The 27,096-nt window shown below is 32.4% G+C and overlaps 1 pseudogene; it reads left to right on the top strand.

Moving 5' to 3' along the window:
* Positions 1-191: 191 nt before the first annotated feature.
* On the top strand, positions 192-25,806 carry LOC107619680 (protein NLP7-like; annotated as a pseudogene).
* Positions 25,807-27,096: the final 1,290 nt, after the last annotated feature.

The following is a 27,096-nucleotide window of genomic DNA, read 5'->3' as shown; positions in this document are numbered from 1 at the left end:
GCCAAATAGAATCCTTTGTTGCCGTCTCCGCCGTCAAGAGAAAGTCAACGCCGGTAGACCACCAGACCACAACGTCGAGAGTACGGTCCGATAGTTGCCGTGAAGCCGCTTGGTCTGTTGCATGTGCTCATCGGAGGTGCCTCGAAGATGCATCTGACTGTCCGGCCTTGTACAAGACGCAGCAACCCAGCATGGACTCTCCACAAGCCGCGGCTGGATTCATAGGGCTATGTGGGTTCGCTAGAAACTCCGTGGCTTTCTGGATTCGCTCCTGCCACCAAGCGCCACTCGTTCACTGGCGGATAAGCCCAAGTAGAAGCGTGTCTTCCCTTGGGCACCACTGCAACACTACGAGGTTAGTGGATATTTGAGATCTAAATTAGGTGCTTGTATAGGTTTCTAATTCTGAGTATTATATTTTTGACCCTGCGCTTCCCATGAGAGATAAAGCCATTATACGCAACTATATTGCACCCACCATAGGTGTTATCGTTGACGTGGATGCACATTGAGCCATAGCCATAGCCTTCCAACACCATAGGATCAAGGTGAACAGCCCTCAAAGGTCACTGGTAACGTGAACAACCACTCTCATTGACAAATAGTTTTTAAAATCCGTCGGAGTAAGGTGTACGTGTTTCCGTTGGAGGCGAGTGGACCAAATTACGTTGATGGATCAATCAATTTGTGAAGAAGCATCGTACGACACTACATGTGATATGAGTGATCATCCTAATTCCACCGACGTTAATGTCCCATCCCTGAGTGAAGATGACACACAACGTGTGGACATTGTAATTTGTGTGTTAGTAGTACATTTGATTATGTCTATTTGCAACTTTTTTTTTTAATCTTTGAGTTATTAACAGTAATAAGCTTTGTTGAAAGGATTGTGATTTCATTTGTTTAATTACAATTGGTTTGGATATTTTTTCTTTCAATTATGCTAGAATGATTCTTTTTTTTCTACATTTGATGTGGTTTATTATTCTTTTTGTGCACCAGTTTGAATTGATGTTAGCAACTTTGATAAATTTTTGTTTCATAGATATGAAAATGGATAGTGTTGTATTATATGAGTTTAGTTTTAGTTGTTTATTATTTGGTGTTATCAATAGATAAGTGGTTGTTGGAAGAGTTTTGTTGAGTGTCGAAGGATTGATGGTTATCTTTGTTGGTGATATGTCCTCGATTATCGATTTCATGAAATTAGACACAACCTTCGAAAGACACATTCGCATAAGACACCTCCAGCTAAAGACGCATCCAACATAGGATGCCTCCAAAGAAGTCATTGGAAGAAGACACTTTCCTCGGAAGACACATCCTTAGGTTAACAAAATCCGAAAGAAATATTGGCAAAAGACACTTCCATCATAAGACACATCTGTGAAAGGACACACCTGCCAACATTACACGACTAACATAGACACATAATATAGAAGACACATCCACATGAGGATGCCTCCAAAGAAGTCACGGGAGGAAGAAACTTCCCTCGGAAGACACATCCTTAGTTAAACAAATCTCTAATGTCACATCGGCAAAAGACACTTCCATCATAAGCCACATCTGTGAGAAGACACACCTGCCAACATTACACGACTAACATATACACAAAACATATACACATAATGCAGAAGACACATCCATATGAAGACATTTCAATCAGAAAATAGTTCCATTTTCAGTCACCTACGAACAATACAAGACTAACAACACATGAATAACATATGTAGAAACATCCAGGATCAACATACTGGAACCTCAATAAGATTAGTCACTAGAAATAAAAATACTTCAAAACGCATAAGGTGTTGAGCCTGTGCACAAAATTACTACAAATCAGAGTATAAAAGACAAGATTCACATCCACATTACATGCATTATCGTTGAATTAACCAATAAAGTTTGTCAAAAGACACAATCACTTTGTGTACAACAAGGAAAATAAATAGTCTCAATAGTATATAACACATAATGTGTGGATATCCCCGCCCTAGGTAAACAAGGAAGTAACATGAAGCCTTTAGACTTTATCTTCCCATGTTTAGCTCCTTTTGATGGTCTTTTTCTTCGGCTTTTCTGCAGCTCGCTGAAGCATGCTCTTGGTGTCAGGTGCTGTGAATGGTGTCCTAACCTCGTTACGTTTGTTCCTGGGTTGGTTGCGGCGCACAGGAGGTCGAGCACGACTGTCAAGGGCATTCAAAGCATCTCTAATGGCTAAATTTTTGTGACATTAGGATGATGTCAAACATTATTTCCAACCTATATAACTTAATGGTGTCCTGCATGTGAAAGTCACTGTCAAATGGATATAAATGTGCAACAAAAGAATGCCAGTTCATTTGTATATTATATAAAGGAACACCAGTAAATAGACTAATCACAAAATACCACGTGAGGGTGTCACATTTGTTACAACCTTGAAATTTTGTAGGTGAATTCAAATAGACACACGTTCAAACAATTAGAACAAGGACCAAGCTTCATGTTTTGTATTTTCTGTACCTAGATAAACACACGTTAACCAATAACAAGCCAAGGAGTAATTTAACTATCAAATTCTGTTAATCAAAGAATAAAAAAAATACTGAAGACACAACTATCGTATATGCGTGCACACTTTTCTAATTATATGAAGGTTTACTTTCATGACAATCAAATTATTCAAAACCAGCTAAATGAGGACAACTAGAAACCAGCTATATATATATATATATATAATAGAATCAATTTTGAGTAGGTAAAACCTTTTAGGAATATTCCTTAAAAGCTAAATTTGATCACAAGACACACCAATTTAAAATTGAAAATGCATCATTGTATTTGTCACTCCTTGGATCATAAACCAAACAATTATATAAAAAAAAACTCATCGTAAAATTCAATGTATTTATGACTCCGATTTTGACCACATCAATTGATTAACAAGATTTTATGATCCATGTTGTTAATATTTATTTTTTAGGTTTCTTAAAATGATACTCTAAGCAGTAATTGAACACACAGGTCATAAACCAATTTTTTTCCTAAGCCACTTAATTAACCTATATGTATAGTAAAATAATCAATCTGAGTACGGAAAAATCTTTTTGGAACATTCCATATAAACTAAATTCGATCACAAGACGCAACAATTTTAAATTGATTTGACTCCTTTACAATGGTCGCTCATTGGCCCGTAAAGCAATCAATTATTTAAAAATCTCGATATAAACCTAAGTGTAAATTAAAAAAAAATTAAGCATAGGAATTACTTCACAGAATTCAATCATCCATGTTGTAACCATTTATTTTTTCAATTCAATTAGGCTTCATTAGCAAATACTCTAAGTAGTAACTGAATATACTTGTCTTAAACCTATACTCTTCATAAACCAAAACATAATCCATTACAAACAAATTAAAACAATCCAACTAATTATTTTTTGTTTACTCAACAACAATCAACTATGTATATTCAATTTAAAAATCAAGCAACAAACCAAATTTTTTTAAGACACATCCAAGGTAACATTCAGTGAGTACTTCTAATTTTTTACTCATCATCACAAGACATTATTCCTACTCTACAGAATTAGCACCGGACATATCCAAAAACAAATTATACATTGACTCATTTCAAAACCTTTTACAACTGTATATAAACTTAAGTGTAAATTAAAAAAAAAAGAATTAAGAACAAAAATTACTTCACAGGATTCAATTATCCATGTTGTAACCATTTATTTTTTCAATTAGGCTTCGTTAGCAAGTACTATAAGTAGTAACTAAATATATTTTTCTTAAATCTATACTTTTCATAAACCAAAACACAACCCATTACAAACAAATTAAAACGATCTAACTAATTTTTTACAACAATCAACTATGCATATTCAACTTAAAGATCAAGCAACAAACCAAAAATTTTTTTAAGACACATACAAGGTAATATTCAGTTACTGGGAGTACTTCTAATGTTTTACTCATCATCACAAGACATGGCTCCTACTCTACAGGAATCAGCACTGGATATATCCAAAAACAAATTATACGTTGACACATTTCGAAACCTTCTACAACAGGACAAATTATACATTGACTAATAATAAAAAGACACAAAAGATATATTCAATTTTTTCCCTATAAAAACACAAATAGAAGAATCATCGTGTATTTATCTATCTCATAAGAAATGTTTATAACCACCAACTCTGTATGGCATGGCGACTAGGTGGCGAGGTTGTAAGCGGTGATGGCTTGGATTCCACGAGCAGAACAGGGGCCGCGCTCTCCGCGCTAGGATGGGTCTTCAACTCCTCCGTGCACTGTGGCGAAGAAAGATGAGATGTAGAGAACCGGCGGTGCAGAGATGGTCTCCAATAGTGACGTGAGTTGTTGAGTCAATGCGTTTTCGTGGCGCAGTTGTGACCTCGAAGCGCGCTGTTTGGGTCAACGACCGGCGTTCTAGCAGTGCTAACCTTGGTTGACGGCGGCGTGACCACGTGCAGGAGGGAATGAACGGCGTCGAAGGGGAAGAGGTTGGGAAAAGAGACTGAAAATTTTGGACAATGGTACGAGATACGTTCGGCGATGATTATTAGGAATAGGGTTGCGTGAAAGGGTTGGGATATTGGGTTTCTCTGTCAAGTTTCTACTCACCTGATGCACGGTTACCGTTTCCTTACTTTTTCAAAAAAATTTTCATCGACCCCACATTAAACCTAATTAAGCCATATAAATTTATTTTAATTTTTTTTAATTTGTGTTGGTAATAATTGGCAGACTCTCTCTTGGTAACGTATACTTTTCCTTACAATATAGAAATATCATGTAAAAATTCTCATTCTCTTGATAAGCAAGTGATATACACCTCTTTATCACTTATTCTCTTTATCACCTACCATTTTGCTGCATGTTTGAAGTCATTAATATTTTTTCCAAAATCAATTTCAGTTTCCTAACATCTCTCAATAACATTATTATCTATTAAAATGTAATAATTCTCTGCAAAAATTATAGAAGTTAAATTAAAAATTTTTAACAACTTCTACTATATAATTTATATTTTACATATAAACTATTAAAAAATAAAAAATAAAATATAAAATATAAACAAAAATTAAAAAATAAATTTTTAAAAATAATTATGAACTCGTCATATTAAAATCAATAAATAAGCATACATATGAATATTAAATAAAAATATTAAAATAATTAAAATCATGACCTATTAGTACACATATGAGATAATTTGAAGAATATAATAAGATGTATAGTTTAAAATTTGATAATATTGATTATAAAAATTTATTAATTATAGACATTATATACATGAAATTATGAAAATTATGAGTACAAAATTATAGATGTTATTAATATGAAATTATGGATGTTATGTGTATAAATTTATGGATGTTATGAGTAAATGTATCAATTAAATAAACTAATTTAAGAATTTGATGTTTTTTAAATTCAATTATGATAAAATTTAAAAACATCTGTGTTAATTTTATAGTTACTTAAGCAATAACTGAAAAATGATATGTGTATAGATATAATATCTAATAAACATAAATTTAATTTTTAGATGTTAGTTGTATGTAATTATGGATGTTATGTATATAAACGTATGAATGTTATGTGTATGAACTTACTTAGTAAAATATAATTATAAATGCACATAAAAACACAAAAAAAAAATTTAATCAGTTTATTACCATACCTCATCAAAACTAGTGGAGTTTTTCATATATTCTCGAAAATTGATTGACAACAACCTCGTCGAGTGAGTCCATCTATTATATGTTCAAATTCTTCAGCACTTTCTACCATAAGTACTGTATTAAGGTAGAATTCAAATGACATACTATTTGTAATGACAAAGATGATTTCTTGTGTTTGCAATGGTATCAGAATTGTGAATTTTGAATGAAAATAATTGAATTAACGGAAACAAAATCTTATTAGAGTAGCTTTCAGATTTTGTATCTCTCCATTGAATGATGATAAATGACTTAACAAAAACAGAAAATTAATTACAATAAAAAACGATAATAATAATAATAATAATAAAACAAAAAAGCGTTTATGATAATAATCAATTACAATTATTGAATTTATGTGATATTATCGTATCTCCATTAGGCGAAAGAGCAGAATAAGAATCAATTACAATGATAAATCATAACCGTTATTAATTATCATTATTAATCTTTATTATATTTTTAAATATAAAAATTAATTTATAAAAGAGAATATTAAGTATTGATTACAAGAATGTCTAATAGTAAGGAATATGATATTATAATTAATATCATTAATAAATGGAGTTGATAAAAATATGATAAGTGGAATGATAAGAGAGTGGACTAAAAAATAAAACTGTTATTAAATGATGTAAATGAAGTATATTATAGAAAGTTTTGGCTAATTATGGCTGAAACTTTTTGGTTACCAAATTTTTTCGAATTTCATATTAATAACATCCATAATTTTGTACTCATAATTTTCATTATTTCATACATATGATGTCTATAATTAATAAATTTTTATAATCAATATTATCAAATTTTAAACTATACGTCTTATTGTATTCTTCAAATTATCTCATATGTGTACTAATAGGTCATGATTTTAATTATTTTAATATTTTTATTTAATATTCGTATGTATGCTTATTTATTGATTTTAATATGACGAGTTCATAATTATTTTTAAAAATTTATTTTTTAATGTTTGTTTATATTTTATATTTTATTTTTTATTTTTTAATAGTTTATATGTAAAATATAAATTATATAGTAGAAGTTGTTAAAAATTTTTAATTTAACTTCTATAATTTTTGCAGAGAATTATTGCATTTTAATAGATAATAATGTAATTGAGAGATGTTAGGAATTTGATTTGGGAGAAACTGAAATTGATTTTGGAAAGAACATTAATGACTTCAAACATGCAGCAAAATGGTAGGTGATAAGGAGAATAAGTGATAAGGAGGTGTATATCACTTGCTTATCAAGAGAATGAGAATTTTTACGTGATATTTTTATATTGTAATTATTCTTTGGCTACCTAGCATTCCTCTATGAAATTATGGATGTTATTTGTATGAATTTATAGATGTTATGAGTAAATTTATCAATTAAATAAACTAATTTAAGAATTTGACGTTTTTTAAATTCAATTATGATAAAATTTAAAAACATCTGTGTTAATTTTATAATTACTTAAGCAATAACTAAAAAATGATATGTGTATGGATAAAATATCTAATAAACATAAATTTAATTTTTAGATGTTAGTTGGATGTAATTATGGATGTTATGTATATAAACGTATGAATGTTATGTGTATGAACTTAGTTAGTAAAATATAATTATAAATGCACATAAAAACACACAAAAAAAATTTTAATCAGTTTATTACCATACCTCATCAAAACTAGTGGAGTTTTTCATATTCTCGAAAATTGATTGACTGATAACAACCTCGTCGAGTGAGTCCATCTGTTATATGTTCAAATTCTTCAGCACTTTCTACCATAGGTATTGTATTAAGGTAGAATTCAAATGACATACTATTTGTAATGACAGAGATGATTTCTTGTAAAATTCATTAACCTATTCTAATTGTGTTTGCAATGGTATCAGAATTGTGAATTTTGAATGAAAATAATTGAATTAACGGAAACAAAATCTTATTAGAGTAGCTTTCAGATTTTGTATCTCTCCATTGAATGATGATAAATGACTTAACAAAAACAGAAAATTAATTACAATAAAAAACGATAATAATAATAATAATAAAACAAAAAAGCGTTTATGATAATAATCAATTACAATTATTGAATTTATGTGATATTATCGTATCTCCATTAGGCGAAAGAGTAGAATAAGAATCAATTACAATGATAAATCATAACCGTTATTAATTATCATTATTAATCTTTATTATATTTTTAAATATAAAAATTAAATTATAAAAGAGAATATTAAGTATTGATTACAGGAATGTCTAATAGTAAGGAATATGATATTATAATTAATATCATTAATAAATGGAGTTGATAAAAATATGATAAGTGGAATGATAAGAGAGTGGACTAAAAAATAAAACTGTTATTAAATGATGTAAATGAAGTATATTATAGAAAGTTTTGGCTAATTATGGCTAATTTTTGGTTACCAAACTTTTTCCTTATAAAAATGCATTGCATATACGTTGATAGATGTAATTAGTGTGGGTTACAAATAGTAATTTCTATAAAATATATTTATTTATTTATTTAATTTAAAATTAGTTATTTCATGAATAGTATTATAAGAAATACTAAAGATCAATTTTATTTATTAATATTAGTCAACATTTTGGGTGAATATCTTATTTGTAGCTATTAGATTCAAAGTTTAAAATTTAAATTTTTAAATTTAATACTTAGAGTTTAGAATATTAATCGAATATTATCGAAAATAATAAATTTTATTGATTATATAATATTGTTCTAATATTATTGTAATTTCGATTGAAACAAATAATAATAATAATAATAATAATAATAATAATAATAATAATAATAATAATAATAATAATAATACTTAACATATTTTTTGTGAGTTTATATTTAATTATAAAAAAATTGTTTATTGAGTGAGATTAAAAAAAAAAGTTCTAACCACATTGCATTGGATTAGCACTGTAACAATATACTTATAGGAGCGTAAGATTAATTATTATATGTTGTATAAGATGACAGAAAATGTCATAAAAGTATAATAAAATTTTTTGTTTTGAGTTTATTTCAAGGAAAATAGTTAATATAATTTTATATTTTTGATTTGGACAAAAAAAAGTATATATATATATATATATATATATATATATATATATATACTTTTTTTGAGATTGTGCTCTATTACTTGTTTGTATGTTTTCTTTGCAAGGTATGGTTCTTTGTTGTGTTTGTAGTCTATAACACCCTATCACACAGAGTCTTATGTTTAAGTCATAAGAAAGAGGTAGGAAGGTATTACGACCTTTAGAAATAAAATTTAGTACGTATAGTAGTGTGAAAAATATTTATAACTAGGAGCCTTTGAAGAAAAATGGGTAAATCAAAACCGGTAAATCGAAAAGCGCAACATCGGTAACGTAAACGAAACAGATATAGGGTAAGCTAACATGAGAAGATATACAAGAGAGTGCCAACAATACAAATTAAGGCTCAAGACTCAGTTTGCGAAGATAACCGGTCCGAGCATATAAGGGTATACATACATATATAGAGGAACTACCCAAAATAACCCAAAAGACAATATACAGAACATGTTTCTCCAAAATAACCTCTAAGAGGAGTTAATACAAAATACATATATATATATATATATATACAGTGGGGAATATAAGTATCTAAACAAGTACATAGAACTAAAATAAAATCCCGAGAGCTAAGGATCTTCGCCAAAAATAGAAGTCTCCAGCATGCCTCAGCGAGGAACCTCACGTCCTGCATCTGAAAACCACAAAATTCACATGGGTGAGAACCGGAGGTTCTCAGCATGGTAACAGTGCCCAAATATCTAACATGTAATGTCTTGGGAAAGCCGAAGGCAATCCTAGAACTTCCAGTTATAATCAAAACGTATAAATATACTAAACCATGAGAAATGTAAAAGTAGGCAATTAACTTAAGGGTCTTCAATCTAACTAATTAGGCAATTAGCAAGTAATAATGCAATCAATTAGGCATTCCAAACAAATTACATATAATGCATATGATGCATGCCTATCCTAGTGGCAGATGAGTCTCATCTGTCGGTTATAAAGCCAACCCGACAAGTCCTGGTAGCTAACCATTGAACTGTCCCTCTGTCGTGCATCCCCAACTCGAGTCATCAACAACATATTCATAAATTTATATCTAACACCCTCACTGGTGTATATTCACGGGGGCGAGCTCCTCCGAAACTTTCACAGTGTCCGGTCACATTTACGACATAGGGTCAGCAGAGTATCGAGTCTTCACCTGGAGCACATGGTGACTAGCCACTGCTTCAACCCAGAAAAACTCGTATCTCAGATAGGTGGAGTGCAAAAAATTACAATAATCAACAATTCAGCATATATGCATTCAATCACAGTCATACTTTAACATTCATCTCAGCCACCCGGCTTATAAATTATAATTCATAACCAGCCATAACCATTATAATATTCCCTTTCTTCATCCACAAGTTACCCCCTTCCCTAGCTTCCTCTCAATCACTAGGTGTTTTACATTAATTTAAGATTTAAAAGATGAAAACGGAGGTTTATAAGCCTAAAACAGCGTCTCGGAAGGTCGCAAGCTTGTTGGGAATGTGAAAGACTTGAAAACAAAAGTTTTAGAAAAGAACAGGGTCGTGTGCGTACGCACAGGGGTGTGCGTGCGCACGCCCAGAAGTATTTTTAAAAAGTGTGCATGCGCACAGGCTTGTGCATACGCACAGAAAGTGAAATCTCCATTGTTGAGTGCGCGCACAAGGTGTGCTAGCGTCACCAACATAATGTCATTCCCAACGTGTGCGTACGCACAGTTTGCAAAGACCCTATGGTTTGTGTGCACGCATAGGGTGTGCTGGCACTCCCAGCCGTAGCCACTTCCCTGCGTGTGCGTACGCACAAGTGTGTGCGTGCGCACAGGTCCAGAATTCCACAGGGTGTGTGTGCGCACACAAACCAGAAATCACAAATTCTGCAGAATTTGCAGAATTCAGATTTCAGGCCCAAACTTTCAATAATCATATCTCCTTCTATAGAATTCAGATTTCAACCAAATTTAAACCATTTTAAAGCTTATGAAATTATCTTTCTTTTGATATAAAAAGCATTAAATTCCAAAAATAATAGCTTGAGATATGATTCGTTGAAGTTCAACAAAATTTCATTTTTACCATTTTCGTAAACCTCAACTTTTCCAAAACATTCACTTCCCAATTTCATTCAAAATCAACCAAAACTCAACCATTCCAACATCATTTTCGAACCTCATTCAACCCTTAACCCACCAATTCTTCCATATTTAACCAAGCTCAATTCAATAATTCACTTCAAAATCATCCTTCCCTATCTCAATTTCCAAACAAACATCCAATTTCATCAATCATCATACATATGCACATATCAATATCACACTCCCAAGCATACTTACCAATGAGGCACCAATCTCACCAATCTCACATACAACTTCACATGCCTTACCAATAATTATCACCATTCACAATCATTCTATCATTATCCACATATTTTCAACTTAATCCGCATCACATTCCACAATCCACTAAACACATGCATAACAACACAATTTATCACAATCAGTCAACAACATCAATAATTCAAATCCTATCTTAGGGTCTCTAGCTTAAATTTTCACACCACATTACATTTTAGATACAGGAAATCGAAACCATACCTTGGCCGATTCCCGTCTAACCTGGAACACTTTAAATTTCACTTTCTCCTTAACTTCCAATGTCTCAGAGCTCCCAAAATCAGATTTCCAAGCACAAAGCTCCTTTTCAAACTCTCCATGATATCAATCAAGCTTCACTATGCACATACACACTTCCTAAGCCACAATTATCATACCCAAACACAATAACTTAATACCCAATAGCACAAATTCAGAATTCTCACTAGGGTTTGAGATCTCTTACCTTACTCAAGGACCAAGGAAGCAAGAACAAGCCTTCCCTTCAAGTTAATTAGATCCTATAACACAAAGGAGCTCACAATTTCAACATTTTTGCCCAAGAAATTCGAAATCAAGGGCGGTAAATTTGAAGAAGAAGCTGTGTCTTACCTCAAGAATATTTGTATGAGTTTTGTAGAGCTCGATACTGTGGTCGCGTGGCCGCCAACGGTGCGTCAATCGGAGCTCCACATCAAAAATTATGATCAATGGAAGATTGAGGTGAATTGGAACAAGGGTTTCATGTTTTTTCCCGCTTCCCTCTTCTATTCGGTGTGTGTGTTTAGAGGGAAGAGAGTGTGCTAAACTCTTTAACGAATGAGGGCTTGGCTTGGGCCCTTGGGCCCAATATGGGTCCGGTTGGTTCGATTTGGTCCGTTCGGCTCAATCTTAGGTCGATTTCTTTAAAATTGGTGTCAAAATTCTTGTTTTAATTTCCTCTATCATATTAAGTCATAAAAATCTCATTTCTCATTTTCAAGAATAAATTCTAATTTGTAGGTTAATTATATATTAATTATCCGAGTTTTACATAGCTTTTGAACCTTTATTCTATATTTTTTTATATTTCTTAAAACAAAATTGTTATTTCCTAAAGATACTTCAAAATTGTACGTTGTCTATTTTCGTGTCACAAATTCGGATTAAACGAACATAAATTTTAATATGTTATTTTTTTTTACTTTTACTATTAGTATGTGACTAATTTTTATTACATAATATGTGTACTCATTAAAATAATTTATTTAATAATAAGAAGAATAATAATTAAGAGTTTGTATTGTAAATAAATATATATTAATTTTGTTCTTATTTTATTTTATTAATATATTTATATTATATTTTGAATATTTATAGATATTTAAAAAAATATTGAGAACAAATTTTTTAGAAAGGTCAGGATCATCTATTTTAGCAATTCTTCAATTTCTATTATTTGAACACAATCTTTAATTAAGATTGTTTAACATTTATGTTACTATTATTAAAACCTATGTGACTGGTTTTTACTACATAATACGTGTAATCATTCAATTTCTATGTTATTTTGGTTGAAACAATTTTTATTATTATTATTTAACATATGATTTCCTTTTATTCTATATTTAATTATAAAAGTTTTATTTATTGAGTGAAATTAAAAAAAATGTTATAACTATGTTATATTGAACTAATACTGCAATAATATGCATGTAGGATTAATTAGTATTGAAAGCACTTCAATTAAAATAAGAAAAGAAAGAAAGTATTATATGTTATAAGATGACTAGGAATGTCATGGAAATATTACAAGATCTTTTATTTTGAGTTTATTTTAAAGAATGTAGATAATATAATGTTATGTTCTTAAATTTGAAATATATATATTATTTTGTTAATAATTGATAAAAAATGTCAATGCTTAATTTCAATTGTTATTTTGATACAAATTAAAAAAAAAGTAAAACCATTAGAAGAAAAGTAACAATGAAAGGAGACAAAGAGCTACTAATTAGTTGAGAAGACTAAAAATAGTGAGAAATGGACAAAAAAATGTATTATAAAATGTGAATCTTTATCTTTTTTAACTTTTTTTTTTCTGTGTATTCTTTGTACTCTTTATGTACTCTTTATCTGTTGTCTTTTTTTTTTATATTTAATACATATCTATCCTTTCATATTGAATTTTAGAACAGTTATTGTTTTTTACTATATATAATTATTTTTTATTTTAATTTATTTTGTATCATATTTCAAGACTATGTCTCCAAAAAGAATGAAAATAAAAGAATGAAAATAGAAATAATATTTCTTGATTAATCACTCTAAACTAATTCTTAACATATTAGTTTATTATACACATATCATCTCTAAAAATTATAATCTTTTGTAATATGGTATCTTAGTTAGCTAAAACTTTTAGCAGGTATTAAAGTTAATATCATTGGAATATATAAAAAATTTTTAATTATAATTAATTAACATGTCATAATAATTATATTATTTTTTAGATTTATATAAAATCACTTATTAAATATTAATTAATTTTTTAAATTTAAGTTGTTATTGAACAGATGTCATGGAAGCTAGATATAATATAATAGATAAATCCAGTATAATAAATAACTTCACTTGTATGTCTCTATATTTATTTATGCAGCCTAGATTTAAGATGGAAACTTCTAAAGAGGTGTTTACGGAAAGCTGTGGAAAATCAACCAGTAGTTGCAAATATTATTGCAACACTTGAATTTGCATTGCTAAAAACTGTAAGTATAATTTTGTATTTATATAAAATTTATTCTATACTCTTACGATACTAATCTTTATTAGACAGATAATCGTAAGGAGCCACTAATTAGCCGAAAAGAGTAAAAATAGAGAGAAATGGACAAAAAAAAAATATTGTAGAACATAAGTCTTTATCTTTTTTAATTTTTTTTTTGTGTAGTTTCTATATACTCTCTATCTATTGTCTTTTTTTTTTTCTTATATTTGATATATGTTCATACTTTCATATTGAATTTTAGAATGGTTATTGTTTTTACTATGTATAATTATTTTTCTTTTTGACTTATTCCATCTTATATTTCAAGATTATGACTTCAAAAAGAGAATGAAAATTGTACCGAAATCAAGAATATCTGTTAAGGTAATGATTTTACAACAAGTAAGGTTACACATCCAAGTTTTCTTATGAATCAAGTCTAATCAAATTAAATAATAAAATTTGGAGTAATGCTATTCATAATTGATTTTTGTTAATGTTAGACCAAATTAGTTGAATTTAGTTAATAAAAAACTTAGATATGTAACATTATTCTTTTAAATTATAATTTTATCCTATAACTGAATGATTTAAAAAATTTTGGGTAAAATTATTATTTTGTTTTTCTTAGTAATATTTTGAGAGAAATAAGGATAGATAGACTAATTATCAATAGCCTATTAATTTTATTCTCAACATGTTACAAAATATTCAAGAATACACGAGCAAGTATTGACTTCATTTAAACAAGGACGGTGTTGAGCTACAAAGAATGAAATGGTTGTGATTCTTTCGGTGTTTGATAGCTAGCTGGAGGTGCAAGGAGATTGGGTGCTTTGTCTACAGTGTTCTATGTATTTATGTTTGTTTGTTTGCTCCACTTTAATGTGTTGAGCTTTTTCTATTAAAAAAAATAAAATAAAGCGTCAAAAGAGACGAGGCATTAAGATAAACGCAGTAGAAATTTATGTTTAAATAAAGTAAAATTTAATATTCAATTAAATGCCTAATTAATTGTAATTAAATTAAAATATTTAAACATATTTAAAAAAATATATTTTAAAATTGTTGATATTGTTATTTTGTTAGAGACATAATTATTAGTATACATATTACAATATAAAACTTTTGTAGTACAATATATTAGTATTAATATTAGTATAGATGTATTATTATCAGCACTCTGGGTTTTGGAGATTTTTTTCATAATAATGAGATACTGAAATTGATGACAAACTCGACATATTTTTATCAAATAATATAAATTACTGATAATAATATTGATACTTCTTGATGATGATGATGATAATAATAATAATTTTTCAAATATACCCAACTATATAACATTATTCTTCCAAAATAACATGAAGGAGATTGAGAGTTATTATTTTAAAAAAGATGAGTGATACATAAACGGAGATGATGACTATGTATTAGAGTTTTTTCTTCCACCTAGGATCACAGACTTTAACGAACAGAAGGCTTTGTTGGGATCCACTTTGACAATAATGAAACAACATTTCCAGAGCCTTAAGATTGCTTCTGGTGTTGAACTTGAACAGAATGCTTTGGTTGAAACTATTGAAGCAACAATTGAAGGAGTTCATCTGAGGTTTGAATCTATTCCAGTTAGACAGGACGCTTCACCAAATGTGAGGGAGGAATTGGCACAAGATCCATCGTTGCAGAAAATAATGATGGAGGGAGTATTGGTGATCAGATACCCTCCTTAGAAACTAAAAACACAAATAAGCCATCAGAGAGGAAACGTGGGAAAACTGAGAAATCAATAAGTCTTGAAGTTCTGCAAAGAGCCTTGGTGGTATGTTCATGCTCTGAAATATAACCTGGCCTTGTGTTAATTTGTTATATAAATATAAATAGAGTAAACTATCATTTCTACTCATAAAAGTTGAAAACGCTGACATATCTACCCATAAAAAACAGAAATTACCATTTGTATCCATAAAAAATGGTTTTTACAAGCAAAATTATCCAAACCCTAAAAAATTAAATAAAATTTCTAAACTACCCTTCTCTCCACCACTACCACTATCATCTCCTCCCCCTTTTCTCTCTCTCTCAATGTTTCGCTAGAGCAAGTCTTGCAGGCTTCGATGGTGTAACCAGCTCTCCACACTCGTAGAGCATCGGGCCTTCACCCTCGAAGAGGACGACACCATAATCAGAGCTCACGCTCGGTTCGGCAACAAGTGGGCCACCATAGCCCCACTCCTTTCTGCCAGAACCGACAATGCCATTAAGAACCGCTGGAACTCCACCCTCAAACGCAAGTGCGCCTCCATGGGCCCCATCGACGATCCTCACTTCGCGCAGCCACTCAAACGCTTCGTCAGAACCAGCGTCGCCGTACCCGTGTCAACGGTGGTGGTGAGATACTCGTTGCTGACGGTGATGGCGAAGACGGAGGTGGCGGGCCGTGGCCCAACTCATCCATGCCCTTCACCACTTTGAGTTTCCTGTTTTTATTTTCTTCTCGATCCTTTCCATAACTCAATCTTCAACCTCCTTAGGCAAAGACCCGAACTTTAGCTTCAGCTCCTGCTGCATAACAAAAGCATCAACTATAGTGTTGCTGTTATTGCTTATATTAGTAGTAGTAGTAACAGCAGTTTCGACTGGAAACCCTAATCTCCTGAGATTGTCGATTCCAATATTGGAGTTGGGAATTGGGGTTAGGGTTTGGGGTACACCAGGAGGAGGGACAAATGGATTATGAGTCAACTCGAAGAGATTTTGCAGGTAAGAGAGAGTGTGGGGGCAAGGAATCTGAAGAAGGTTCTGTTGTTGTTGATGATGGTGAAGCCCTTTTTCTGGGTTGAGAATTTGAATAAGCAGAAGAGAGAGAGAGAGAGAGAGAGAGAGAGAGAGAGAGAGAGAGAGAGAGAGAGAGAATCAAAACACAGAAGGAAAGCGAGAAAAAGAGAAAGAGGAAGGAGTTGGCATAGTTGACGGATTATGGCGGCGGCGACGAGCTCAGAAAATGGAAGGAGAGAGAGAGGATGGGTTAGTGGTGGTGGTGGCAATGGTAGGAAAAAGATGAGAACATTGAGAGAGAAAGAGAGAGAGGAGAGGGGGGAGGGGAGGAGATGATAGTGGTAGTGGTAGAGAGAATAGTAGTTTAGGAATTTTATTTAATTTTTTAGGGTTTGGATAATTTTGCTTGTAAAAACTATTTTTTTATGGGTACAAATGGTAATTTTTGTTTTCTATGGGTAGATATATCAGCGTTTTCAACTTTTATGGATAGAAATGGTAGTTTACTCATATAAATATAGATCTTTTTGCTTTGCAGTTTGCCCCCACTACAATGAAGCGCATCTGCAGGCAGCATGGGATATCCCATTGGCCATCTCGAAAGATCAACAAAGTTAACCTTTCCCTGTCCAAGCTCAAGCGTATTATTGAATCAGTCCAAGGTGTCGAAGGAGCATTCGCTTTGAATCCTCTGAGCACAAGTCCTCTTCCCTTTCCTGAGCATTCTACTCCAAACAAGTTCATCCAGCAAGCCTCGCCAACCGAACCTCAAATAAGAGAAAATGAATTAGATGCCTCTAAAGTTTTAAAAACAACAAAAATTGCCAGAGCAAAGTGTCTCGAGAAAATGGTTAATGATAAAGGAGGTAGGGAAGGAAACAAAGGGGCCTAGAGCAAAGAGTTGCTCTAGTGCAGATAGCACAAATCCAACTTCTCATGGTAGCCCTCCTATCGAAAGCTCGCCCGTAAAAGATATATTCATTACATCAAACAATGATCAATGTGTTGGTCTAAGGTCACCAGAGGCAACAATGCAGCTGCCGAATAATACACTGAGTTACCCAACGACTTGTGCTATTCCTGATATGGTGGCAACAAAACTTCAAGAGCCATTCGGAGGAATGCTAGTAAAAGATGCCGGAAGTTCTAAAGAATTCTGTAGCTGAGGCAATTGTGGAGGACATGGCCCCGGAACCTTGCCGGACTAATCCTCCATTTTCTGGGTTGGCTCTGACGAAGCCCAAATGCACGGGTTTGGATTTTCACACTAAAAGTAGAATTTGTCCGTTGCAAGTATAGTCCAAACCCAATAATTGAACATCAATCAAATAATAAATTCAATACAAAATAACCGAGAGTAATTCAACCTCGGGTCATCTTCCCTAGGAGTTGCAATGAAATGTACAATTATTGACTATGAGAGAGAGCATGGGGAATTGGGAAAGCAAGAGAGCAAGAAATGTAAATGGCAAGAAAGGAAATGATCATGCAAGGAATGTAAATGGCAACTCTTCACAAGGATTGGGGAATTTAGGTTTTCTATCCTAGTTATGGACCATAAACATGGCAATTGTGTGGAATCAATCCAAATTAGTCAATCCCCCTTGAGAATTAGTCAAAAGGCCATAATTGATCTCAATCCATAAGTTCTAGTCAACTCACTAATTACTTAGTGAAAGACTAGCGTCAATGGAAACCAAACTAATTAGCCATTTTCACACTATGCGGAATGGACATCCACAACTCAATTCCACCCAAACACCCAATTTCTCAACTAAGAGTGTGAAAACTAAACATGCATGAAATTAAACACCAAAGCAATAAAAGTCAAAAGCAATTAAATGCAAGGAAAGGAAACTTAAATTGCAAGAAAATCTCTTAGCAAGCAATTGAGAGCTAAGATTACCTATCATAGCCATTGACCACAAACACATGATGATTATGAAGAATTAATCCTACTTAGTCAACCTTACATTGAAGATAAGTCAAATAGGCATAGTTAGTTTCAATCCCTAAGTCCTATGTCAACACTAATGGGTCACATAGAGTCAAGGGAAACCAAATCAACTAACTACTCTAATATATCAAACAAGAATGGACATCAATGACTCAAGGATCACCAAAGTCATCAATTTCAAGCCAAGAGTTAAGAAAAACTAAGTAAAGACTAAGCCAAGTATTTTATCAAACACTTAGTGTGCATGAAAATAAAATAACATTAAATTGCAATAAAATAAATTCCTAACTACCAAAAGCAAGAAAATCATAACAACAACTAAAGAAAGCAATAAATGAACATGAAACATAAATTGCATTAATTGAAAGTAAAATTAACATAGAGTATTCATAACATAAAAAAGGCAAAAGAAAGGAAATTACAAGAAAAATAAAGAAGAGAAAGATAAGAAAAGCATGAAAACATAAAGGAAACTACATTAAAACAATAATTGAAGACAGAAATTAAAGAGAAATTAACTAAACCTAACCTAATTCTAGAGAGAGGGGGGAGCTTCTCTCTCTAGAAACTAAGAGAAAAACATGTAAAAGCTAAACCTAATTGCCCCCCTTTATTCCTCTTCACTTTGGCCTCAAATAGCTTCAGAAAATGAGTTGGACTGGGTTTTAGAGGCCCAAAAATCGCCCCCAACGATTTGCATTAATGACCTCACGTGCATGCATGCGTGCGTACGCACGACCTACTGTGCATATGCACGGTTGCGCAGAATTCCTATCGTGCATATGCACGACATTTGGTGCGTACGCATCCTTGCATGAAGTCACCGTTGTGCGTACGCACGTATCACTGTGCGTACGCATCTTTGCAGCAGCTTCCAAAACTCATTTTCTTCATGATTTCTCCCCTTTTTGATGCTCTTTCGTCATTTCTTCAGCCCAAACTTGCCTTGAAAACCTGAAATCACTTAACAAATATATCAAGGCACAAAATGGGTTAAAGTGAATGAAAATTGACCAAATTAAGCATAAAAGAGCATGTTTTCACTTTCAAGCACAATTTTGGGAGACATCTCAAAAGGATGCTATTTAGATGAATAAATGTGGACTTATGTGATAAAATCCACTCAAAGAAGAATGAAAGGGTAAACATTTTACTTAATGCAACTATACTAAATGCTATCTATATATATCTACAATATGCTTCCTATTGAGTTTGGTAAAAACAAACAAGGGAATCCCAATCAATCCATAGTACAAACTTAGGGCCACGACAAGAAAATATAGCAATATAATCAATGTCCAAAGATTTGATTTGAAATTTCTAAAATTCATTTCAATAACTTGCAAGAAGACACAGGATAAGCAATGGAAACATAGAGTCGAGTAATTGAACCATCACTAGGTGTGTATACACTCTAATCACTCGGTGTCTAGGGTCAATTCCCTCAAATTTCCTCTAATCATGTTTTTCAAAGATTTGCAAGTCGTCTAACAATCAACTAATATTTGATGCATGAATGCAAATATCATGAAGACTTTTGAGGGTTGTAATAGGGCTTAGGTAAGGGTAGGATCAATATGGTTAAGTGAGTAAATAGATTGGATCTTTGATTAGCTCAAGCATCCCACCTAATCCTATATATCATCCTATATACATAACAAAACAATCTTAACTACCCATTTATCCCTTTCTCACATTCACTCATGCATCTTTTTTTTTCAATTCATCCACATATGCATCTCTTATTTACATTCTTATTTTCTTTTCTCTTTTTTTTTTTATATTGACAAAGAGGTGATGCATATGCTTCTAAGTAATGAATGCATGAGTGTTTTTCCACTTCTCCAAATATTTTCAATGAACACCCAATGCACTAACTATCAATATTTTCCACAAATTTCTCCCCACACTTGATTAGCACACATACTCAAACCCAAGCTAATCAAAGATACAATCAATGGACATAATGATTTTTCTCTTAGGGTGAATGATGTGCTTATAATGAGAACAAAGGGGAATTAAAGGCTCAAAAAGTGGTTTACAAAGATAGATGCAAGGGTTGGCCATATGGGTTAGTGAGCTATACAAAGATGGCCTCAATAATACTAAATGCAATCCAAAACAACAAATATAGGACATATAGACTAAAGCAAATCTAAGATCACAATCATAAAAGGAGTTTATAACACACAAGAACAAAATTTGTGATTGAAAATATGCAACCACACACTTTAAGCCCAAATCTCACTTGGTATTTGTTCAAGCTCTTTTCTATGCTCCCTAAAAAGATACTTCAAGCAAGTTCAAAAACAAGTTTTCAAATCTAATCAATGGAATGCCCAAAAAAGATTTCTTGAAAATTCTTTGTTGTTTTACCAAAACTTATTCAATCTAACATGCAACATGCAAGTATTTACTATCATATAACTATAAGCATTAAAGAGATATATACAAATAAACTAAACCAAACAAAATGCAAACAGGAACAAAAATTGTAAAAATTGAAGAAAAAGGAACAAAAAGGAATGTTGCAAAGTATCTAAGAAAAGAGATTTTACCTTCCTTGAAGTTAACGATCCTTTCCACACTTAAATAATGCACGGTCCTCCGTGCATGCACATGATCCGATGGATGAAAGGCTTTGAGGCTCCACCTTCAGCGGGTGGGCTCCGGGGGCTCCGGGTTGCTATGTAAACAAATAAACAACAATTGAGGAGAAGTAAGTTGTGTGGTATGATGAAAAGCAATGTGTGTATTCTAAATGTGCGCGGTTTAAAACACAACACATTGGTCAATTAAAAATAGGAACCACACAATCTAAAGAAATAGCATGTTCCTCAATCAAGTAGTCCTAGGTTGCAAGTAATAAATAAGCAAAACTTAAGGCACAAACAACCTAAGTAACCACAACTAAAGTGAATTGAGTATATAAGACATTGGTTATTGAAATTGTGCAAGTGAAAGCGCATAGTGAATAGAAAATGGCACAATCAACAACAACCAATTCAATGATGAAAAGAGACTACTTATTCACCCTTAGGAATAAGGAAATAATCACATGTATAAGGTGCTTGTTACAAAAAGTAACAAGTCTTGATAAGAATCAAGTCAAGTCAACTAAAAAAAATGCAAAGGATTAACAAGGAACAAATACCTTGTTATGTGATTATATTCACTTAAGAACCATGATGACTAAGTAGTTCAACTCAATTCACTAAAGTAAAAGTGCACAATTCATAATACCAAACAAGGATAAAGTCTAATGCATATGGTAGCTACAACATATGAATTAAACTCACAATTCATCTAGGCAATTAAATAAAGACATGATGCTCAGTGCACATATTCATTAGATCAAAATTCAAGTAAGAAGCAACTCAATAATCATCAAGCAAACACTTGCAATTTATTCAATTAACAAGTATCTAAACAAAAACTAATGTAATTACTAAAGTAAAAATAAGATGCAATGAAAAGCAACTAGAATAAGTAGAAAAGAGGGCAAAATCAAGGGAAGAGAGGGGTGGAGGGGAAGAGAAGAGAAGACGTAGAGAGAAGAGAAGAAAAGAAGTAAAGTGTGAGAAAATAGGGGTGTGCGCACACACAGGGTAGTGTGCGTACGCACATAAGGCTGAAAAGGGGGTTATGCGCGCGCACAGCAAGGTGCGGGCACTGTGGACAGAATGATCATAAGGGCCTGTGCGCACGCACAAAGGCGTGTGCGGTCGCACAGGAGGGGAAAAGAGGAGGGGGAGGGGGTGTTCCCACGCACAAGGGGTGCGTGTGCTGCGAGCAGAGGAGTTGCTGAGGGTTGTGCGTGCGCATGTTGATGTGCGCACGCACAGGTAAGTTTTTTTTTTTTTTTTGAAATATGAAACGTCAAAATGGCCAGCTTTTGCGCCTTCTGTGCGTACGCACACAGGTCCGTGCGCACGCACAGAGGCAAAATGAGGGAGGTTGCAGACGCACAAGGTATGCTAACGCTCCCAGCAGAAAGTGCATAAGCTGGTGTGCACGCGCACAGGTGGGTGCGCGCGCACAGAACACGAAAATGGGGTTGTGTGCGTACGCACAGGTGTGTGTGTACGCACATGCTCTGTTTTTCTCAAAAAAATTTTAGTTCTCTAAGGCACTAAACTTGACACCCAAATTAGCTTTTCAACCCCAAAACATATTATTCATCAAAAACACATATTCTAAACTAAAATCTAAGCAAATTAAACTTGAAATTAAACTAAGCTAAGCTATCTACAGGAGACAAAATGCAATAAATTAAAACTATGTACAAAGAGAGAGTTAGAAAGGTGTTACCAAACACTTTTATTTAATGTCTTTAAGTTAGACAATTGGGAGAGCCCTTGCTATGGTGGCTTGTGTTCATCATGGAGCTTCCAACAATGCTAGAATCTCTACAATTCCCAATTGATTGCACCGAGATTGGATGGAGTCTCCAACAAGCTATTAGCTCCCAACAAGAAAAAAAAAAAAGCAAACAAGAAAGGCATATTTACAATAGCAAATAAGAAGCAAGATATTCACATACTAACATATTTACAAAAGCCAAAAATAAGCAATCAACCAAAAAGCAAGTTATTTACAATATTCACATATATACAATAGCAAAAAACATACACCATTGCAACTCCCCGGCAACGGCGCCAAATTTGACGAAGCCCAAATGCACGGGTTTGGATTTTCACACTAAAAGTAGAATTTGTCCGTTGCAAGTATAGTCTAAACCCAACAATTGAACATCAATCAAATAATAAATTCAATACAAAATAACCGAGAGTAATTCAACCTCGGGTTGTCTTTCCTAAGAGTTGCAATGAAATGTACAATTATTGGCTATGAGAGAGAGCATGGGGAATTGGGAAAGCAAGAGAGCAAGAAATGTAAATGGCAAGAAAGTAAATGATCATGCAAGGAATGTAAATGGCAACTCTTGGCAAGGATTGGGGAATTTAGGTTTTCTATCCTAGTTATGGACCACAAACATGGCAATTGTGTGGAATCAATCCAAATTAGTCAATCCTCCTTGAGAATTAGTCAAAAGGGCATAATTGATCTCAATCCATAAGTTCTAGTCAACTCACTAATTACTTAGTGAAAGACTAGTGTCAATGGAAATCAAACCAATTAGCCATTCTCACACTATGCAAAATGGACATCCTCAACTCAATTCCACCCAAACACCCAATTTCTCAACTAAGAGTGTGAAAACTAAACATGCAAGAAATTAAACATCAAAACAATAAAAGTCAAAAGCAATTAAATGCAAGGAAAGAAAACTTAAATTGCAAGAAAACCTCTTGGCAAGCAATTGAGAGCTAAGATTACATATCCTAGCCATTGACTACAAACACATGATGATTATGAAGAGTTAATCCTACTTAGTCAACCTTACATCGAAGATAAATCAAATAGGCATAGTTAATTTCAATCTCTAAGTCCTATGTCAACACTAATGGGTCACATAGAGTCAAGAAAAACAAAATCAACTAACTACTCTAATATATCAAACAAGAATGGACATCAATGACTCAAGGATCACCAAAGTCATCAATTTCAAGCCAAGAGTTAAGAAAAACTAAGTAAAGACTAAGCCAAACATTTTATCAAACACTTGGTGTGCATGAAAATAAATTAACATTAAATTGCAATAAAATAAATTCCTAACTACCAAAAGCAAGAAAATCATAACAACAACTAAAGAAAGCAATAAATGAACATGAAACATAAATTGCATTAATTGAAAGTAAAATTAACATAGAGTATTCATAACATAAAAATGGCAAAAGAAAGGAAATTACAAGAAAAATAAAGAAGAGAAAGACAAGAAAAACATGAAAACATAAAGAAAACTACATTAAAACAATAATTAAAGACAGAAATTAAAGAGAAATTAACTAAACCTAACCTAATTCTAGAGAGAGGGGGGAGCTTCTCTCTCTAGAAACTAAGATAAAAGCATGTAAAAGCTAAAACTAATTGCCCCCATTCATTCCTCTTCACTTTGACCTCAAATAGCTTCAGAAAATGAGTTGGACTGGGTTTTGGAGGCCCAAAAATCGCCCCAGCGATTTGCATTAATGACCTCACGTGTATGCATGTGTGCGTACGCACGACCTACTGTGCGTATGCACGGTTGCGCAGAATTCCCATCGTGCGTACGCACGACATTTGGTGCGTACGCATCCTTGCATGAAGTCACCGTTGTGCGTACGCACGCATCACTGTGCGTACGCATCCTTGCAGCAGCTTCCAAAACTCATTTTCTTCATGATTTCTCTCCTTTTTGATGCTCTTTCTTCATTTCTTCAACCCAAACTTGCCTTGAAAACCTGAAATCACTTAACAAATACATCAAGGCACCAAATGGGATTAAAATGAATTAAAATTGAACAAATTAAGCACAAAAGAACATGTTTTCACTTTCAAGCACAATTTAGGGAGACATCTCAAAAGCATGCTATTTAGATGAATAAATGTGGATTTATGTGATAAAATCCACTCAAATCAAACCAAAATATATTGTAAGATATGGACTCATCACGCTCCCAAGCAATGCATGGAGACAGTGACACCTTTTGCATCTAGAAAAGAAATGAAGACTGTCACTATTAAGGCAACATATAGAGAAGATATCATAAGGTTTAGGGTTTCTTTGAATTGTGGAATTGTGGAACTGAAAGAACAAGTTGCCAAAAGGTTGAAACTAGAAATAGGTACTTTTGATATCAAGTACCTTGATGATGATCATGAATGGGTTTTGATTGCATGTGATGCAGATCTACAAGAGTGCATAGATGTTTCAAGATCATCAGCAAGTAACATAATAAGAGTTTTGGTGCATGAAATAACTTCCAATCTTGGAAGCTCACGAGAGAGCTCAGGGGAGTGAGTAGTAGCTGTATATAGCTCAAGTTTGTACTCAAATGTTTAGGATCTTGTGATCTTAGGAAGGTAGGACAAAAAAGAAAAAAAAAAGGGAGATTTTGTTAAGATGATCTCAATTTGTAAGAAACTTAGATGAAAGGATTAGCAATCCTTGGTATGTATGACCCCAAGTGTAAGTTACCATTTATTTATCATAAGATAAAGGTAGGATTCTTTGGTAACACATTTATTATGGTTAACTTTTTTACATAAAGTTTCATATCGGTATTCATTTTGTTCCAGAAAGTGATTACTCAAACTAATTTTACCGATACCTTATTTTTCTTTTTTCGTTTAAATGTCATTGTAAAGAAGTAAGATTCCTCTCGGTCAATATATCTAAATATGATTATTGATTAGACAAACAATAATTCAAGATTATATTGAATATAATAGATAGAAAGAAATTTAAAGAGTAATTATATTTTGTGGTTGGTTCTTCAAATTTAGATGTGAAAGTGACTTCAAAATCCATACCCAATGAAATCTGTTTCGTTTTCATAGATCTTTCCTTGATAGTTATTTGTTGCTAAGATAGTAATAACAAGAGTAATGTAAGGTACAAAATGAATCAATTATTAAATGAAACAAAATTTTCCATCCACGAACAAAATAATTGCATTACATCATAAATGACAATATTTGGCTTCTATTTCAAATAGTGGGAGCCTTATCCACTTACGGAGGAGAGAGGAGTAGATGGCTTGGGTGTTTTCCTCCTTGTCTTCCTTTTTGTTGTCATTATAAATATTTTTCACTGATTATGACTTTAACAAAATGATTGGTATGCAACAGAGCCACAGCTCACATCGGCAGCTACATCAACTGTTCTAACATGCGTGTTTATATTTGATATTTTGATAAAAAAACAAAATGAAAAGAAGAAAGAAAGATATTCAGTCTCTTATGCGGATATACACACATACACGCATTTTGTGTTTATAATATTGTTAATAACTTAATAATAAAATTCTTTTTCAATTCTAATTAGTATTTTTTTCAAAATTAATTAATTAATTAAATCACTTAGTCAAAAGTCAAAACGCTTTTAATTTATGACATAATTGCAACAAATTAAACACCTTATAGCATGAGTCAGATTTTGATTGTTTCTGGTGAGACATATTGACAGTGGTGTACATTTGCAAATAATTGATTATTTTATTATGTGAAAAATTTTATATTTGATTATATTTATAGGATAATTTGAAGTTGCTTATGTTGGTTGTTGGAGGACAATTTCTATTAATTATAACCTTTTCATTCTATTTACTAGTTACTAATTTGTCTTGTTCATTCATAAAAAAATGAGAGCAGTAGGAATAATAGAAGGATAACCTGAAATGGCTATGCATGCAACCACCAACAAGGCAGAACCACCGAAATGAACACAGAAACCACACAACTAGTTGTATCCCCTCCTTCATTTTTCATAAAGCGAGGTTGAGAACTTGTTGATAT

Source organism: Arachis ipaensis, chromosome B9, assembly GCF_059453495.1.
Source record: "Arachis ipaensis isolate K30076 ecotype BB chromosome B9, ASM5945349v1, whole genome shotgun sequence".
Lineage (NCBI taxonomy): Eukaryota > Viridiplantae > Streptophyta > Magnoliopsida > Fabales > Fabaceae > Arachis > Arachis ipaensis.
The sequence above is the reverse complement of the archived record's forward strand: the minus strand, read 5'-3'. Positions and strand labels throughout refer to the sequence as shown.